The 19,467-nt window shown below is 45.0% G+C and overlaps 1 protein-coding gene across 8 annotated transcripts in view; it reads right to left on the bottom strand.

The window, feature by feature from the left end:
• The window catches only part of EXTL3 (exostosin like glycosyltransferase 3), a 183,081-nt gene that overhangs the window by 73,088 nt on the left and 90,526 nt on the right, over positions 1-19,467 (bottom strand). For all 8 annotated transcript variants that reach the window (XM_077331808.1, XM_077331800.1, XM_077331840.1 and 5 more), the window contains one exon: positions 9,203-9,314. The gene's annotated coding sequence lies outside the window, so the exon portion shown is untranslated. The remainder of the gene's footprint in view (positions 1-9,202; positions 9,315-19,467) is intronic.

Here is a 19,467-nt window from a genome sequence, read left to right as displayed (position 1 = left end):
CTGGATTACCTGCAGCAAATTATGCTCCTTGAACAAAGTTCTTTTCAACTAACATTCAGATTATCCAAAGGAGAATCACAAAAGCGGCCCTAATGGATCAAACCCAGGGGCTTGCTTGTTTGACATATAGCTTCCAAAGGGTGGCCAGCCGGAGGCCTTCAGGAAGCCCACAAGCAGGAAATGAATGCAGCTTTCTTGTTTGTCTCCTTCTCCGCATCAGATATTCCTGTCAGTCAGTCACCCAACTCAGAAAAGTTACTGGAAACTGCCTGAAACTTCTCTGTTAACTCCACTGCACCCTTCCTAGTTACGATAGTGTTTCCCTCCCTGGCTCTGCATCAAATGCTGCTTTATTAAGGTCTTCAAACTCACTCCTTTAAAAATCTGGCTTCTTGGAGGTTTTAGAGACAGCCAGCAACCTCTGGGTCATGAGGGAAATTCCCCCAAAGTGCAGTAAACTAGCAGGTAAAGAGCAGCCATAAGAAATTAACCAGCACACCTAGGCCTCCTGTCCCTGTGGGAGCCATAAAATGTGCTAATCCACTGAGCAGGGGGCTACATTACATACAGAGGCTCCTGCCAAGAGCTGCAGGAACAGTTTTTATTGTTGGTCTGAAGAGCAGTTCAACAGCGCTCCCAATCACAGAGCATTTCAAGTAGATCTAGGGAGTGAAGGGAACAGATCCAGCTCCTTTCTCAGCCATTTTTCTTTGGATTTTTCCTCATGGCTCCCTTCTTGACTCTGTGGCTGCAAGACCCAGTGCTAAAGTCTATAAACGAGGACACCATAATGAGAAAGCAGAGAAAAGGATGCTTTGGGCTGATCCTGCGCTGAGCAGGGGGTTGGACTAGATGGCCTGTGTGGCCCCTTCCAACTCTATGTTTCTATGAAAAGAGAAAGACCATCTCTAAGTACCGCCCACTACTGTGAGCCATAGTCATCTGCCCACCAGCCTAAACTAGACAATCTCAACTCCCCATCCCCGAACTCCTGCCAATGTAAAGGGAGGGCTGTGCAGAGGCAGCATAGAGTGACATCCGCCCCTTCCTTACTCATTTCAGTAAGCCTAACCTATTTGGGGAGCACAATCACATTACCATCTCCAGTTTGTTATTAAGAGCCTTCCTTTCTGTTCTAACTGGTTTCCTTGCACTTCTTTCCTTTTTATCAGATTGCCTCAATGAATCCCCTTTTGACGTTCCTTGTCAGGGATCTACTGTGGATTTAAAGCTCAACAACCCTCAATGCCCCATAAGCAAAGCAGCCTAAAGGTGCATGGCAAGGAATATCTCCCAGGCTGCTTTCAGACATTACAATAATCCATGGGTGCAACAAGCTCTGGCTAGCCTACCCAATATAATATAAATAACACATATTAGTTTGTCTGCTTCTTGGCCTCCCAGAAGAGAGAACATTTTCTCTGCACTCCCATGTACTTAGTCAGGTGGAATTAGCAGGCATACCCCCTCCTGGGAGAGTGGGGTAGTTTTTCTCAGTATAAACCCATCAGTCATGTTCACACCCAGCAACCATCCTGCTTCGCAATGGTATAGAATCACAGAATCATAGAGTTGGAATCAAAGTCCAACCCCCTGCACTAAGCAAGACACTCACAACCCTACCGCTCATCCTCTATAACATGCCACCCTCTTGAACCTTCACAGAATCAGCCTCTCCGTCAGATGGTTATCCAGCCTCTGTTTAAAAATTTCCAAAGATGGAGAACCCACCACCTCCCGAGGAAGCCTGTTCTACTGAGGAACCGCTCGAACTGTCAGGAACTTCTTCCAGATGTTTAGACAGAATTTCTTTTGAATTAATTTCATCCCATTCGTTCTGGTCTGTCCCTCTGGGGCAAGAGAGTATCTTTGACATTAAACATACAAATATCCTCAGCTTCACTAACCAACGGTGCTTGCACTCATGCTGAAACAAGGGGAAATGTATAGTTTAGTTAGGTGCCGAATCTTCCAGGAATGGGCTGGGTGTCTTGACATTCCACCGCGACCTCCCACCAACCTTGGACACAGAAAATGAACCAAAGGCCCCTGACTGAAGGGGACAGGATGCCAGCTTCAGTAAGGCTGACTAGACACTGCCCCTTGTGGTTACTCAAAATGGCTGATGAGAGGACAGGAGTCCCGCTCTGGGAGATAATTAACCTCTCCCTCTCAACGGGAGAATTCCCAAAGGGGCTAAAATAGGCAAAGGTGCATCCATTGCTGAAGAAGTCATCACTGGACCCACAGGAACCTGCCAATGACCAGCCCGTCTCACATCTACATCTAGTGTTCTGGGAGGAAATGGCAGAAAGGGCTGTTGTGGACCAAATATCAACAATTCTGGAAGAGGTTTCAGTCCTAAATCCACCCCAGTCAGGTTTTGGCCTGGCCTTGGGGTGGAAACATAGCTGGTCGCCTGGATGGACAACCTTCACCACCAGCTGAACAAAGGCGGGTCAAAGCTGCTCGTACTACTTGATCTTACAGCAGTTTTTGACCTAGTTGACCCTAAGCGCCTCACTTGTTGCTGCACTGACGCTAGGATACAATATGGGACAGCCCATCAATGGCTTGAAGGGACTGATCTCTTTTCTCCAGCGTTGTGGACAGAAGTTAGCAATTGGAGAGAGACATTTGAGTCACTGTGAACTCACTTGTGGAGTTCTGCAAGGAGCGGTCCTCTCCAATCTTATTCAACATATTTATGCGCCTTCTTGCCCAGCTGGTACGAAAGGGGGCTTCTGTAGATGACACCCAGCTCTTCCTCATGATGGATGCCTGCCCAGATTCACCCCCAGAATCTTTAGTCAGATGCTTGGAAGCAGTGACGGAATGGCTCAAGCAGTTGTCTGAAGCTCAGCCCTTCAAAGATGGAGAATCTATGGCTGGGCAGGAAGGGTCCAAGTGTGATTGCCCAACCTGGATGGGGCGCAGCTATCAGTGGTTCACTCTGCCAGAAATCTGGGTGTGATCCTGGATACTTCCCTCTCTACGGAGGCACAGGTCATAAAAGTAGCATGGCTAGTATTCTTTCATCTGCAGCAAGCCAAACTACTAGTGCCCTACTTGGCCCCTGAACACCTAGCCACGGTGATCCTCTAGACTGGATTTCTGTAACTTGTTCTATGCAGGCCTACCCTGATCCCTGATCCAAATACTACAACTGGTCCAAAATACAGTGGCCAGGGTCCTCATGAGATCACCTTGGTGGGCCCACATTCGGCCCATACTCAAACAGCTGCAATGGCTACCAGCTGAATACTGGATCAGGCTTAAGGTCTTGGTAATTTACCTTTAAGGCCATACATGGCCATCTCTCTGCCTATACCCCTCAAAGAGCACTACGCTCAGCCAATACCAATACTAACAGTCTTTGTAAACTGCCCTGAGCCGTAAGAGAGGGTGGTATATAAATGCAAATAATATAAATCCTTATTCATCCATCCATTGTTCCTCTTAATATTTATGAAACAGTCCTAGGTTTGGAGAGTGTTCTGACTGTCCAAGTTGGAATAGAGCCAATCAGGGTGCAGCCAGCAAAGCACCTGCACCTACAGCTCCCTCCCTGGATGCTAGTCACTTTGCTCTCAGATGCTGCAGGTGAGAGAGACACAGAGAGCCCTGCCAAACCGCAAACCAGGCCTGATTACCTGCTACGGGGAGAGGGGGAGGGAGAGAGAGAGAGAGACCTGTTACAATCAGCTCTGATTAATTCCTATGGCTCCTGAGAGAGAGATCTTCACCTGCTAGTGTCCCCTGGATCCTAGCGCCCATTGCATTCCTGGTTGCAATGGGCTTTCTTGCTAGTAATATAAATAAAATAAAATCCATGTTCACAGCCAGCTAAAGGGTTGTATAGTGCTGACATTTCTCTTCCCCCCTCCCTCCCTGGAGGCATCATTAGCAGGGCCATAGAAGCAGGAGGATGGAAGACTCCTTTCCTGCCTTCACATCTTATTATCTATTAGCAGGACTATGGAAGACTCATTCCTGCTTTCGCATCTAGGGCATTCCAGCTTCCTTTGATTAACTGACCTAACACCCCCTCTCCACCCCTTCCCTTAACTAAAGGAGAGTCAATACCAATTGGCATTTTGTTTTAGTCAATGCAAACACATCTTTGATCCCTTCCTGGAAAATTGTGCTGAAACTAAAGGCAAGGTAATAAAGATTGCTATCTCTTTCCTGAAGAGCTCTGATTTCTCATCATTTGGGATACTAAACATCATGTTCCTTTGTTTACAGCCCACATCAAAACATGTCCATTTGATGCTTTTGGAGTTCCAGAGCCTCTAGCTTAGTCTTCAAACAAAACTCTGGCTATTTAAGATCATGCTGAAAGGCCTCATCATGTGTCTTTCTCCTGGATTTCACTCAGACAGCCAGATGTGCTGGTCAACTTTGCTGATGCTTCCACTGGACTCTTCCTCTTCAAGAAGGTAGCTTTAACTTTACTTGTTCTCTCTCAACTTCTCTAATTACCCTTTCTCTCTCCAGTGTGTGGGTGTGTTTAATGCAAAGTGCACCAAAGTATTTTGCATCTGAGTAGTGTTATTCCAATAAAGATAATCTTTATTTCATTTTCAATTAGACTCTGTGTGAATTTCTTGGGGAAGAACCCTTGTACACACAGGTGGAGAATTCCATTGTTGCCCCTCTCATTTGTTAAATTTTCCCAAATAAAACTTTAAACTTTGGCTGCTAAATCCAATTTATTAATTTGCAAAACAGGAAGAGAATGCAAGCTGCTTTGCACATTTCCAAGCTGCATCTCAGGCACTAGTGAAGGCCATACACCTGGATTTATAATCATATTTAAGGGGAAATTGGACCCTGATCCCACAGCAGGTAAGCAGGGTCTGGTTATCAAATCTCCCTCTGAGAGAGATGGACAAGGCAGATCCAGAACTTGGAAGAAGGGCAGACTCTTCCAGAGGCCTCCACGGCTGAACCTGGGACTTGCCTTAGAACAGGTTCTCCACGGGTTTGAGATCCGCATCCTTCTGAACTAGACAGACTCCCCACAGTTTCCTTTGAAGTTCCACAGACTGTCCATTCTCCAAAGAACATTGCCTTGCCTTGGTCTATCCATGATCCCTCACCATCTCTTTTCATTAACTTCCTTGACAGCAGCAATTCTGTTTCTCCTGAAGAACACAAACACTGATTCTCCAGCCCAACCCAACTGCTAGAAAGAACGTTTCCTGCCTGCAGAAGGGAGAACAAGCAAGTCACTCTGGAATTCACATTCATGATCTCCAAACTGGCACCTCACCCCTGCCACCTTGTAGCTGGAGGTACATCTATGGCAAGGAGAGGGTTCAAGTCCTGCATCAAGATCTGCTGAATCATTTTCAGCAGGCTGAGATGCAGCTGGTTTTGGTAGAACAATTCTAAAGGCAATGGTCTTGAGGGTGCTGGTGCAGAGGTCTTTATGCAGCAGGATTATATACAGACGAGACATCTGGTTTTTCAAGAACAGCCATATTTGCAGAGATCAGGGTAGTAGTCATTGTAGACAATAACCTGCAGCCAGCAAACATGGATCTTTCCGTTCATGATGACCAGCTGGGTAGAGTATTATTATTATTTTATTTATATCCCGCCTTCCCCGAAGGCTCGAGTAGCAGTCAAAGAGCTTTGATATGGCCTTGTGAGGCTGTGGTGAGCTGACGGACAGACTGTCCAGAAAAATCACTATTTGGACTGTCTGCCACTTCATGAAGTCAATGCAGCTGGATGCAGCAGAGACTCTATCGTCCAGAGGTTGAAGGGCATCTCCACTGAGCTGCTCAGACTGGATCCCTGAGATAAGTTTGGCTCAGCTAAAGGAGGGCCTGTAACATTGAGCCAGTACTTGAACTCGAGACCTGTTTTGTTATCAAAGCATTGTTCTTTCAATTCTGGGAAGAAAGCCAGGAAGGGGTCTAAGAGATCCTGAGCCACAATGCTGGTGAATTTGTACTTCTCAATCTAGGTTCAGAGAAAGGCATCAAAACGTGCTGGATCTCCACAGAGCTTGGACAGGTAGTAAACAAAGCAGTAACCTTTCTCACATACAAATAGATTCATCAGATTGCTGGGATTCATGCCTGGTTCCAGCTTAACCTAAAGCCTGCTAACAGGGTTGTCATCCCTGAGGAGCTTCATTTGTCTGCTGAGGGCATCGAAACAGAAGGCCTGGCTGCCTGCCTAGTGCTGGAGTTCTGCACCGGCCACGCCAACCACTGTGCCCTGGTCCTTGACACACACCTGGCCCTGTGGGACACCTTGGTCAGCTTCTGAGCCTGGCTGGCCAGGACGGCAGCAGAAGAGGAGGCAGCCTGCCACCTGCACAGTGGCTTCCTCCTTCCTTGACCTGGGGCAGGCCCTGAAGACAACCAAGAGGAGGGAGACGCCCCAGGAGGCCCACCCTTGGACCCCACCAAGTATAAGCTTTTGAAAGTCAAAGGTCTCTTTGTCTAATAAAGAGAGCTCTGGAGTATACACCACAAAAATCTTAGTGATCTCTAAGGTAGTACTGGAATCAAATCCATCCATGTTAACAGTTGGGCTAGCCATCAAGTGTGAGGGCTGGACTGCATTCATCCCTGGGAACCGTGACTAATCAGAGCCCACCCTCCAACACTGCTCCAGCTGTGCCCAGATGTAGCTATATCATTTTTACTGGAGCACAGCTCCAGTTGACATTACATTACGGGGCAACTTTAAAGGTAATACAAATGCAAGAGCACTTCCCGGCAGTTTGAGTCTGTCTCTTTGGGTTTTCTTTTCTGCTTGTTTCTTTTCTAATGCCAGTCAGTTTTGTCTGCACACATTCAACACAGCACTGGCTCAGGTTGACAAGGTGATAGGGCTGGGTTTCAAATCTCTCCTTTGGCTGCATGTCTTTTGTCCTTCCCAATATAACAGTGCTATTTTTTTAAATAACCACTTCAGGGCAGATCAGCAGCTGGAGCCCAGCCAGCCGACAATGTCAGCTCAAAAGCGAGAAGGAGCATTTATCTGTACGTAACACCTCTCAGACCTACATGTTAAGTGTTTAAATCGAAAATCCCAGGCAGCACTGGGAACTGGAGCCGGGAATGCTGTGCACTGCTCACCTCCATAGCCTAAGGCATGTTTTCTCTCTTTCCACTTCAACAGGGTTTGTTATTCTGCCCACACCCTCCTCTTTCCCACACCCTCCTTCCGGCAGACCACAAACTAGCCTCAAAGCATAAAACCTTCTGAACTCAGAGAGGTCGGTCTGAACCCTCTTGGGAATGCTGCTTGAAAAAGCTTCAGCTGAAGAATATACTGCTGTGACTGAAAAAGTGCAGGACATAAGGATTTTGACTACCAAATGGCTCAAAGAAAACGGGATTTGAAAGGAAGGTTTTACAGCCCTTTTGCTAGAGGGATGAGATGGTTCATCAGATGTCAAACTTCAGAGCAAAGAAAATGGGGCAATCGGCTGCTGCCAAGGCTTGTCTGATGCACTCCAGTCAATCAGATGAACAAAATTTAAAGGCCTGGTTCACACATGTAGCCTACATCACTTGCCCATTTGGATGGACAGAGAACTTCAGGAAGAAAAAGGAAATGTTCAAGAAATGGAGGGACAGACAGACCTCTAAAGAAGAGGTTACTAGAAGGTTACTAGAAGAGGAGTAGGTTCTTCTGTGCCACTTTTCTCTACCTGAAGGAGCTTCAAAGCGGCTTACAATCGCCTTCCCTTTTCTCTGAAATAATGAAATAATTTACTTGGGAGATCTCCCTGGTGTAAAATAAAATGTACCCCAAAATTGCTGCCTGCTCTGGACTATTATCTCATGCATGTGAAATCATTATGAGAGGGACTGGGAACTTCAGTCAGTACTAGTCAAGACTCATCCACCTGATGGGAATGATCAGAGAACAAAAAGCATGTGTGTGGTCTGTGTAGTGTATGTTCTCCAAGAACAGCCAGCTTGGTATAGTGATTAGAAGAGGCGGCTTCTAATCTGGTGAGCCAGGTTTGATTCCCCATAGGAGCAGTGGTAGCGAAGCCTACCTGCACCCTCACCTCTAGATGAAGAAGATTTTGGGGGTGTGGGTCCGGGAGGAGTTTTTTTTTTCACCACAGCATCTTGGTTTTATGGGGCTGCTTGTATTGTATTGCTGGCTTTAAATCAGTTTTAAGGGCTTGTATTGGGTTTTTTTTTTAATCCAATTGTTGTAACCCACCTCAAGCCTTCAGGGGGAGGCGGTTAATAAATATAATAATAATAATAATATGAATAATAGTAATTCCCCGCTCCTCCTCCTCCTCCAGCTGGGTGACTTTGGGCTCATCACAGCCGTGATAAAGCTGTTCTGACTGTGCAGTAATATCAGGGCTCTCTCAGTCTCACTGATCTCACAGGGTGTCTGTTGTGGGGAGAGGAAAAGGGAGGCATCTGTAAGCCGCTTTCAAACTCCTTCTGGTATAGAAAAGTGGCATATAAGAACCAACTCTTCTTCTCCATGGATGCTGCTGGCACAACTCTGGCAAAACACCAGAGGGAAGGTGAGATGCTTGAGTAATAAAAAATGTCCTGAGCACAGCCTTAGCATCCAGGGGAGGAACACTGGGAATGTTTTTGGGCCAGCTGAGCAACATTGGCTGCGTCTGTTCCTCTAGTGTTGCAGGTATTTAGCCTAGACATAGCCATCGACACTTGAGCATTTGGCATGGGTTGAAGCTCAAGACACAAAGGGCTCTGGGCCCTAAGTCAGCCAGTACCAGCTCAGGAGTTGGAGGTTTGCTTTATATTTGCTTGGTCTACATTAAACATTTATTCTGCATTCTGTAAGCTGTTTTGAGACTCCAGTGGGAACAAAAGCAATATACTGATACTTTTATGTGTAATTAATATCCATATGGAATGTTTATTACTGCATACAAGGTTATTCCTTCTCTTTCACACACCTGTTGCTCAGGGTTTGGCTGCTGGTCCGAGGTGCTATGTTCCTTTTGGATACAGAACGTGCTACTTCTTATGCACTGGCTCAACCTACAAACTTGGCAGCTAGTACTCAAGCAACGGCAACTGCTATAAGAAGTGAATAAAAGAATGAAGGGACAGAGGGGGAAATTAGGCAGAAACAGACAATGAGCAACCTGGATGGACTGGATCATCTGAGTCATGTAACTCAAACATGCTGGCTCTGAAACATTGCTATATCCACACTGTACCTTTTCACATTCTGCTGTGAAGTGTCAGGCCCAGAAGAGGGTCATGGATGAACATTCCCACAGTATTCAACAACTTTCCAGCAGGGAGTGCCAGCCTCCAGGGGTTCGTCTCCTGTTTAACATACAAACAAGAATGGCATTTTAGATACACACTAGACGCTTCCTGCAGGAAAAAACTGTCAGCATGCTGGCTAGAAGCAAATCATTACTGAAATTCTGACAAAGAAAGAAAAATAGGTGCAAGGGCCCTGGCTGGAGACACACAAACCTTCCTTCATAACTAAATCCATTCATTCACACAGGAGCTGAATAAACTAAGCAAGTAGGGTGTGTATCTCTGAGGAAAGCACCCCTTAAATTCTCCCTATTTCATACTCGATTCTGCATTTCCCAGTAAATCAGTGGTTCTCAGCCTGGGGGTCGGGACAGTTTTGGGGGTCGAATGACCCTTTCACAGGGGTCGCAGCAGGGCAAGCAGCTTGGCCGGGGGGGTCCCATCCACACAACAGCCTTGTGGGGTAGATCGAGATAGAGGGTTCATTTGACTGGAGCAGTAGAAAAGAGTGAGATTGGCACGGTGGGACAAGAGGCAGAACTGAACTGAGAAACCCTGGGGGAAAAGCCAATTTATACACCATCATGAAGAATGGATCTTCATGCCATTGGTCAGTTTTGGTTTAATTTCTGTGAAAGAACACTGGCATAATTGTATGGTTGGGGGTCACCACAACATGAGGAACTGTATTAAAGGGTCACGGCATTAGGAAGGTTGAGAACCACTGCAGTAAATGCTCCAAATGCCCTGAGAGCATTTTTACACCTCTGCAAAACTCCACAATTATCAGAACCACTTTCAATGGCAAATTAATTAAAATGACATTGCTGAATGTTTCTCTGTTCTTAAAAAAACAAAACAGCGTTATATGTGCTAAGAGGATGGAACCACATATTAGAATCACCTGAGATCCCTTCAGAAGGGATCTGTCCACTGGTTATGGAAAGTAGCCCGCAATAAACTCGTAGGGCTTCTTTCTCCTGACACTGCAGATAACAAAAGCATTCCAGACACAGCTGCCAATACAACCTCCTGGATGGCTATTAAAAGCTATAAATGCAGGAATCTCTCCAGCTGATTTATGTCCTCCAGAATGCAACATGTTTGAGAAAACACATCAAACACTCTGGCTACAACACACTAATCCAACTGCTGCTGACAATGCCTGCTTTGTCACAGATTATTTTCCCCCTACGGTATCCACACTATGCTGCGGAGATGGTGCAACACCAAGATTGCAGCTTGCATTAAACAGGCATTGCATACTTAGCTGGGATCAAACTGGCATTGCAGCCCCCTCTGGGCAGACAATTAGGCTAGATGATTGCTGGCATCCCTCCATGTTAATCCCTGAAATCCCACTGTGATCCACTTCAAATTCAGGGAAGTACAATCTGCTGTCTCTGTTGAGAGGGTCACTCAGAGCAAAGGATGTGGAAGAGGCTCACTGCTATGATGCTTGCCGGGCTAACTGTGTTTTCTCACCTCTAAGAGAGGATGAAAGCACTGAAAAATGTGGGGACTGGTCCAAACATATGGGCCAATCCTGCCCACCTCCAAGTGGCTCCCCACATTCCGTCCATGAGCAACATGAAACCACAACAATGGCCAACATATATTAAAAAATTATTGCAAGCGGTAACAGGCCATGAGAAAAAGCAGGATATTAATGTTTATTAACATTTATAAAAACAAATAAATCCCAAAGGGGCAACTTTGTTTAATCCTGCCATTGGTCAGTTTGGGTCTAATTTCTGTGAAGGAACACTTGCATAATTTTATGGTTGGGGGTCACTACATCATGCAGAACTGTATTAAAGGGTCACGGCATTAGGAAGAGTCCAGTGGCATCTCAGAGCCAAAGGCTCAAACAATTTTATTTGTTTAAACTTCCATGGGCAAAGAGCCTGTTTCTTCAGATGCACTGTGAGATTTCTCACTAGGCAGATCTTTTGTGCAGTAGGTTGGTTTTTTAAAGTAAGTTTAAAGAGTCATGAAATGCAAGTAACACAGTGTGAAATATACCTATGTAAAATTCAAATCCAATCAAGAAAACTACAGAGGGCATTCTTTTTTTTTCTTTTTTCTTTTGCTTATCAGTTAAGTAATTCCGGAATCCTGTTTGTAATCTATCAAACAAGCCACTCCCCATCACTGATTTATTTTTTAAAAACTGTAGCCTGCCAAAGAAGTTTAGGTTGCTCGTTTACGCATGGAAGCATTCCACAAAGCAAGCATTAAATTTCTATTTTTTGCATTAGTATGCCCATAAACGAAGAGCCCAAGATAACTGTATCAGGACCCGAACATTTCCTTAATAGTGTAAACAAGAGCTGCAAGGGGCATTTTCCAGAAATCTGTGCAATAGGTGGCAATTAGTCATACCAAAAGAGCCTCTTGTGGCGCAGAGTGGTAAAGCAGCAGATATACAGTCTGAAAGCTCTGCCCATGAGGCTGGGAATTTGATTCCAGCAGCCGGCTCAAGGTTGACTCGGCCTTCCATCCTTCCGAGGTCGGTAAAATGAGTACCCAGCTTGCTGGAGGGTAAACGGTAATGACTGGGGAAGGCACTGGCAAACCACCCAGTATTGAGTCTGCCATGAAAACACCAGAGGGCATCACCCCAAGGGTCAGACATGACCCAGTGCTTGCACAGGGGATATCTTTTTAGTCATACCAAGACAGCTTTGACCCTAGAAAGCTTAAATCCCAAAATCTTGTTGATCTCCAAAGGTGCTACTGGGCTGAATCTAGTACTTCAACCTTATGTCACAGAGGCAGGGTTCTACCTCGCCTTCACTTTCTTTGCAAGGCTGATATCTGCTAGGAGCAGGGTCTTATTTAGTAGGAGCAACGTGTTTACATACTGATCTCGCCCTCAAAGTGTGCAGGGTCAGCTCCCTTTTGTTTGTTCTTTCAAAAGCTGGTTTAGCCCCACTCAATTTCCTCAGGCTTCTGGGGGAACTCCTAGATGATCTTATATAAGTTTTACAAGTTGGGAGCCCATAAATAAGGGGGGCAGGGGAGACATCAGAAAAACACATCTCCCTCTCCTAGAGAAATGAGTTCTTAGGATGTAGAACAATCACAGCGATCACTCTGCTTTCTTTTTAAAACTTCTTATTAGCTGCTATCCATGTTTTGTTTCCTCTCAAGCTCTGACAGTGTGTTTCTGGCCTCTTTTTTTTTTTTTTTTTTTTGCTGAGGTGAAAAAGGGCTCTTTTTTTCCTAAAATTTTACCAAGTCATCTTTTCATTATATCCGAGGAGCAAGGGGCACCTCTTTCAGTGCTCCCCCTGATGGGAACTCGATTCTCAAGCGCGTTACTAGAAGGAGAGAGAATGTGTTTTTCTACCCTGCAGAAAGACAGAGCAGATTAATTGTACACCAGCATCCATACGGGGTTTGGAGCAGCATCGAGTTACTTTGCAGCATCCTGTCTACAACACCCCCCACAGGCTTTCCCAACCCCTTCAGCCCCATCTCATTATCTCAGAAGTGCCTTAATGATAACAGGTACTGTCTAAAGCAGGGGTAGTCAAACTGCGGCCCTCCAGATGTCCATGGACATCTGGGGCTTCTGGGAATTGTAGTTCATGGACATCTGGAGGGCCGCAGTTTGACTACCCCTGGTCTAAAGCGATCCATATCAATAAGCGTTTTGCAACAAGTCTGTCATAGTTCTATAGTAATAAAACCAGACGTTTTGATGGACAAATGTTTATTAAAAAGGTCATCACTATTAGGCAAACTAAGGGAGGAAGCCTTCCCGGAATCTCCATACATTCACTCAAGTAAACATCATGACTTTAACCGGCCTCTTTTTTGTTTTTCCCTGGGAAACCTGCCATGTTAAGGAACTTGCCAAGTGAGCATAAGGAACTCCAAACGCACTACCTAGTCTTCCTCATTTTTATGGTGCCTTGCCCCACCACAAGGCACTCACTGTGACATACTTAGCTCTCAACTTTGCCTGCGTAACAATTTTGTGAACTAAGCTGGAGTGACAGACACTGACTAGCCTAAGGTTGTCCAGTGAGCTTCACAGCTAAGTGAGGACTTGAACTCCGATCTTCCAGATTCTAGACTGATGAAATAATCACTATGCCAAACTGACTCTTTTCTTCGGGAAGGAACACGCCCACCTGCTTTTTCAGTCTGCTCAGATTTCTAAAGCAGGGGTAGTCAACCTGTGGTACTGCAAATGTCCATGGACTACAATTCCCATGACCCCCTGCCAGCAAATGCTGGCAGGGCTCATGGGAATCGTAGTCCATGGACATCTGGAGGACCACAGGTTGACTACCTCTGTTCTAAAGCATCCACCAAGACAGACAAACATCACGACACCGAAAAAGAGTGGGGAACATGGTGTGGAAATGCCCTCTGTTGGACCCATAAGCAAATACATAACATAGAAGCTAAGCAGGTCCCTAGTTCAAATTGAGTCTCAGCCATGAACTCAGTAGAGGGTCTCTGGGTTCTGCAAGACACAGAGGCACTCTCTTATCACCGATTACAGATCTGTAGTTATGGACAATCAACATGAGAACAACCAAGTAGCAGGTTGAGCACCAGTGGCTCCAGCACAACAGAAGAAAGTGTAAGACTCAAAAATGGAGCACACCAGCACTGTGTCCTACCATTACGGACAATAATAATGGCATACATTGTTGTAACATTTACCAAGTGGTTCTAAGCGGAATGCTTTTGAAACTCCATGTAAATGCTAAGCATTTCTTTTATATTCCACCTTCAGATAATTTTTTTGCTGTAGTACTTTTAATTTTTTTTAAAGATTTCTTGATCACACATTTTAAAAAGAGAAATCAACAGAGCTGCCAGACTGACAATCTGCTCTCCTAAAAAACGACTGTGGACTGTGTCTCAAAAAGCCCTGTGAACCCTTTGTGATTTCCCATCTGTTTGGGGCAGATTGAGCACCACTGCTCCAGAGCTGCTCTTTTGATCTGTTATTGTTTGGGGAACTACAGGCCCCAGTGGTGTTTAACAAGAATCATGTGGGAAGACATGTTTTTCATGTATTACACAACACACACAGCTATAACAGGCATTTTGGTACAAAAAGTTTTTTCCCACAGCTTTTTGTTTTGTTTTTTTGTTTGTTTTTGAGACAGAGGTCATCTCTTATTCCCAACATAAATGCACAGGGGAGTTGGGAGGGGGAGTCCTGAAGGAGAAAAGCTTCCCCCCCAGAAATATTGTAAAAGTTCTAATGCACATTCAATGGGGGGGGGGAACACTCATTAGTAAAACCCAAAAGGAATAATCAAGAGCTTCTTTGTGAGGTAACATAAGGACAGAAATTAGGCTCACACCTGGACATACCGCAAATCTTAAAAAATTGTGATGACATTAGAGAGAGAAAAGGTAAGTTCTTGATAATAATGGCATCATTATACTTAACTTCTGGTACTTTATCTCTTCTGTTCAGGTTCTCCAGGGCCCACACTGGCAGGCAGGCAAAAAGATGGAGGAAGTAACATTTCTTTGGAAACTGGCTCAATAGCTTCAGGGAGAGAACTAGAGTGCCAGAGAAAGAAGGAAGAAACTTCCTGGATCTACCATGCTCTGTTACCAAATCCTCAGATTTCCCTAATCCAGCACTGAAAATTTTGCCAGTCACCCTCCCTCAACAGAGGTAATAATCTCTTGGGAAGGACCGCAGTTCAATGATAGAATATATGCTTTGAATGACTAATATCCCAAGTTCAAAGCATACCAGTTTTTAAAAAATCAACTAACAAGACAGGAAAATGCTCTTTTCCCAAGATCCTTAGTCATAATAATCCTTATGGAGGATGAATAGCTTGACCCACTGTAAAGCAACATTAAATGGAAGATGGAAGCAAGGAACTATTTAGCAAAATATTCTTGCCTTTGCCAAAAGTTTTAGAGCAAGGAGCACACAGGCAAACTTATTCCAGGCTCAAGAAAGTGAAGAATGGAACCGCTAAGCCAGCTTGGATAGGAGACATTATTAGAAGGAGAAGGAAACACCTCCTCTCTCTTAGGCCAGTGGTCCCCAACCTTTTTATTACCGGGGACCAGTCAAAGCTTGACAATTTTACTGAGGCCTAGAGGGGGTAGTCTTTTATCGAGGGACGTCGCCACTGCCTGAGCCCCTGCTCCACTTGCTTTCCCACCGGCGCACCTGACGTCCCGCCACCCACTGGGGAATGCTGCCAGTAGCAGCTGCGCAGTGCCACACCAAGGGGGAGCCCCAGCCATGGCGGCCACTGGAGAGCACCAAAGGTAGCTGGCGACAGAGTGGCAGGGCAGCCCCCGAGGCAGCATTCAGGGAGGAGGATGAGGAGGAGCCGCGCCCCGGTACTGAATGATCCACAGACCGATACCGGTCCCCGGACCGGGGGTTGGGGACCACTGTCTTAGGCAATGAACTCACCAGCATCAGGAAACAACATTGGGCTTTTGGGTCTTCAGCACAGTAACTGAGCTCGTTCTTTGAATAAAGAAGACTCCAACACAATTCTGGAATCTCCACTTAAAGAATTTTGGTGTAGAAGATGCTGGGAAAGACTTTCCTCTTGGGGGGCTGCAGCCAGTTACAACAGATACTACTGGGCTAGACAGCCCAATGGTATTCAGGCAACTCTGTACATTCAGAACTTACTCTCTCCCACATCTGAATTCTCCACCACTAAGGGGAAAGAGGGAGTCATAGCTCATTTGCTCCATTCTCTCCGGAGTGTAAAGACTTCCAGTAGTGTATCTGACACATCTCTCAAAATGCTCAAAGCAAGCCGGGCTTGACCTAATCAAACTTTAAACAGATCAAAGGATAACAGGCAATGGAGAGAACTTCAGGACATTATGGAAGAATGGTTGGGGGGAGGAGATAGAAACAGAGTGTTATTAGGGTCTTAGCAGTTAACCAGTAGTGTTTAAGAACCATACTTGCACAACAGTCATAGGCAAACGAAACAGAAGAGGTCACTGGGGGGTGCTTCTCTTAACTGGGATTTCACCTTCACCTTCAGTGAGCAAAAACACAGGACAGAGAACAAACTGTACAGATCATTGTTAATAAGCAGCTATAAATACCAGGATTATAGAATTATTCTTTGCTTGGCAGATTCGCTTCAGATAGCCATCATCATCTCATTTGCCCTCTTTGCTTCAGACTGCTTATCACTAGATTCAGTCCTGAAGGGCCCCAGATGGGAAACACAGTTCAGTTATGTGTCCCCATGTTATAATAACACTTCTATTGTGGTGGTGGGGGGAAGTCTTCAGTGTCCCCTCCCTCACTGAAGCTCTGTTGAAATATTTTTGGGAGATTGACTGCATTCAACCATGAGGGGGAACCCAGGTGTTTTATCTACGGGATCCTGTCATGACTTGGAATACCACATAGAGGCTGGTTGGTCAAAGTGGAGTGAACAAAGAGGAAGGATATAATAGCATCCAAAAGAAACAGTGCCAACAATATACAGTTTGGGAACGGCAGATGGAAAAAAATCAGTGTTTCATCAAACCCCTCAGTAAAATCTCAATATGTACAAGCTTCCCTATAATGCGGACACCCACAGCTACTGTAAAATGCAACATGGGAAAGCAGAAGTCAATACACATGGTAACAGTTACACCTAGGAGTAAAAACAAAATTGTGGGTAAAGAACACATAAAGAAATGGCATCTGAACTATATGTGATGAATGTTATTAAAGGCTGGATATATCTGTTACCACCCTAAAACTTGTTTATTTTATAATCTACCTTTCGCACTTGGACTCAAGGCGGATTACACGGAATGAGTCAATAAAATGCAATAGAATGGAATATTCAATGAACAATTCAGTAGGATTAGGGCTGCAGAACCGACTAGAAGGCATTAAATGAACTGCATACCAGGATCCAAGCAGTATTGACCATAGTCCCCAATAATTTTTCTAAGTAATTTTGCAAAGCATTTAGTGTAATGCAAGTCTATTTTCCATGTAGAAATGTTCTCCAGAATAATTCAGAGTATTAAAAAAAGGATTAAGAATCTTCTATTTTAATTGTAATCAGCAGTAGTTTTCTTTTTTAATTAAAAAGGGGGGGTGACAACAGATTGGTGAGGACTTTTCTCTGTGTGAATGCCGTTTCTAAGGAAGAAATGCTCAGATAACACAAGATAATAATAGTGTCATTTAGGCAGTGAATAACCAAGATTCCAGATCCCCAAAGACTGCCACAGAAGTATAGAATCAGGCAGCCAGACAGATTTCATGTTTCCAAAAAGATGCTTTGGAGCTGCACAGGTATGTTTGGAATTAAACCAACGCAGGCTATACAACAGCATTTAAAGGTAAGTAGCAAATATTTTGGACCGGGCCCTACAGATCTGGTCTGTTCAAGTTCAGCACTTCTTGTGTGATACAAAGGGGAGGGGAGACTTGGAAAAATCGGGGGGGGGGGGGGTGCACCAAAGACAAAATTGAGAAGTTCTGAGGTCTGAAAGAACTGTGAAATATTTTTGACTCCTGAAATGAAATGCTTTTTAAAGCTGAAGCTTTAAGCCATGCAGAATGTGTACTGTAGCATGAAGACTAAGTACACCATTAGATGATAGTATATTTATTGCAGACATGTACAACATATTCCATAACTGTGACAAACAATATGTTAAATAAGTGTGACAATATGTTAAATAAATTATAAATTATGAATCATAAATTATAAATTCATTGTTAAAGCAGTAAAAGAAGGAAGGGCTTAATAGGAAAGTAAATATTTCAGCCCCTCCCAGGCTTCCAAATTTGTCTCTGTTCCGTCTTGGGCATAGCTCTCACCTAGGACAAAGTCTGCGTTTGGCCTCCTTTACACAACCATGTACACTGCTCAAAAACATGGCAAATTATACTGTTTTGATGATACTTTGATAATCTGAGCAGATAACTGAAGGTTCCAGAAGCCTCAATTTTAAAGCCACTGTGTGGAGAATGCCAGCATGTTAATGGAAAGTCTTATACCCTTATTTGCTCCTTGCCATGTTAAACTTCTGTGCGCACAGAGGATTTGGGGGGGGGGGTTATACAGAGGCGCACCGACTCATATGAACCTTCCATGTGCAGTCTGAAGTGCGTCATAGAATCATAGAATCATAGAGTTGGAAGGGGCCATACAGGCCATCTAGTCCAACCCCCTGCTCAAATGCAGGATCAGCCCAGAGCATCCTAAAGCATCCAAGAAAAGTGTGCATCCAACCTTTGCTTGAAGACTGCCAGTCAGGGGGAGCTCATCTCAGAAACAGATTTGACATCTCAGCAAGATACTGTTCTTCAGGAACTGTAGCTGTCTCAAAAGAACTGCAAGTCATTCTTCACACAGTAGAGCGGATCTCTAGCTTTCAGATCCAGTGTGGTATGATGGGCAGAGGACCAAACGAGGACTGGGGAGGCCTAGGTTTAAATTCCTACTCAATCATCAAGCTCATGATAACCTTAAACTAGGGGTAGTCAAACTGTGGCCCTCCAGATGTCCGTAGACTACAATTCCCATGCTAGCGAATGCTGGCAGGGGCTCATGGGAATTGTAGTCCATGGACATCTGGAGGGCCACAGTTTGACTACCCCTGCCTTAAACCAACCACTTTCTCAGTCACTCTTGGGGGGGGGTGTCGCTGTGAGGGCACCAGGAAGGAGAAGAGAGCCATGTTTGTCACGCTTCTTAAGGGAAGAGAGAGGGAAAATAGAGAACCAGCGTGGTGTGGTGGTTAGGGGCAGCGGCCTATAACTCTGGCAAGCCAGGTTTGGTTCCCCTTTCCCCCACATGCGGCCAGCTGGGGGACCTTGGGCTCTTCACAACACTGATAGAGCTGTTCTGACCCAGCAGTAATATCAGGGCTCTCTCAGCCTCACCTACCTCACAGGGTGTCTGTTGTGAGGAGAGGAAAGGGAAAACGATTGTAAGATGCTTTGAGACTCCTTCAGGTAGAGAAAAGCAGCATATAAAAACAACTCTACAAGCAAATTCAAGATTCTCATTTAACCCCAACTTGAAACAGAAAAAAGGCTGTACTACCTCTGGCACAACTCAAGCCTAGGTAGGTTGAAGGTCCCAATCCACTAGATGAAAACCCAATAATGAACCCAAAAAATTGGGATGGGCTGACAGCAACATAGCCATGCAGCCACTCAATTTCAAAACTCCTGTCCAAATTTTCCCATCTGTGCTCCTCAGGG

Source organism: Paroedura picta, chromosome 1 (genome assembly GCF_049243985.1).
Source record: "Paroedura picta isolate Pp20150507F chromosome 1, Ppicta_v3.0, whole genome shotgun sequence".
Taxonomy (NCBI): Eukaryota; Metazoa; Chordata; class Lepidosauria; order Squamata; family Gekkonidae; genus Paroedura; species Paroedura picta.
The sequence above is the reverse complement of the archived record's forward strand: the minus strand, read 5'-3'. Positions and strand labels throughout refer to the sequence as shown.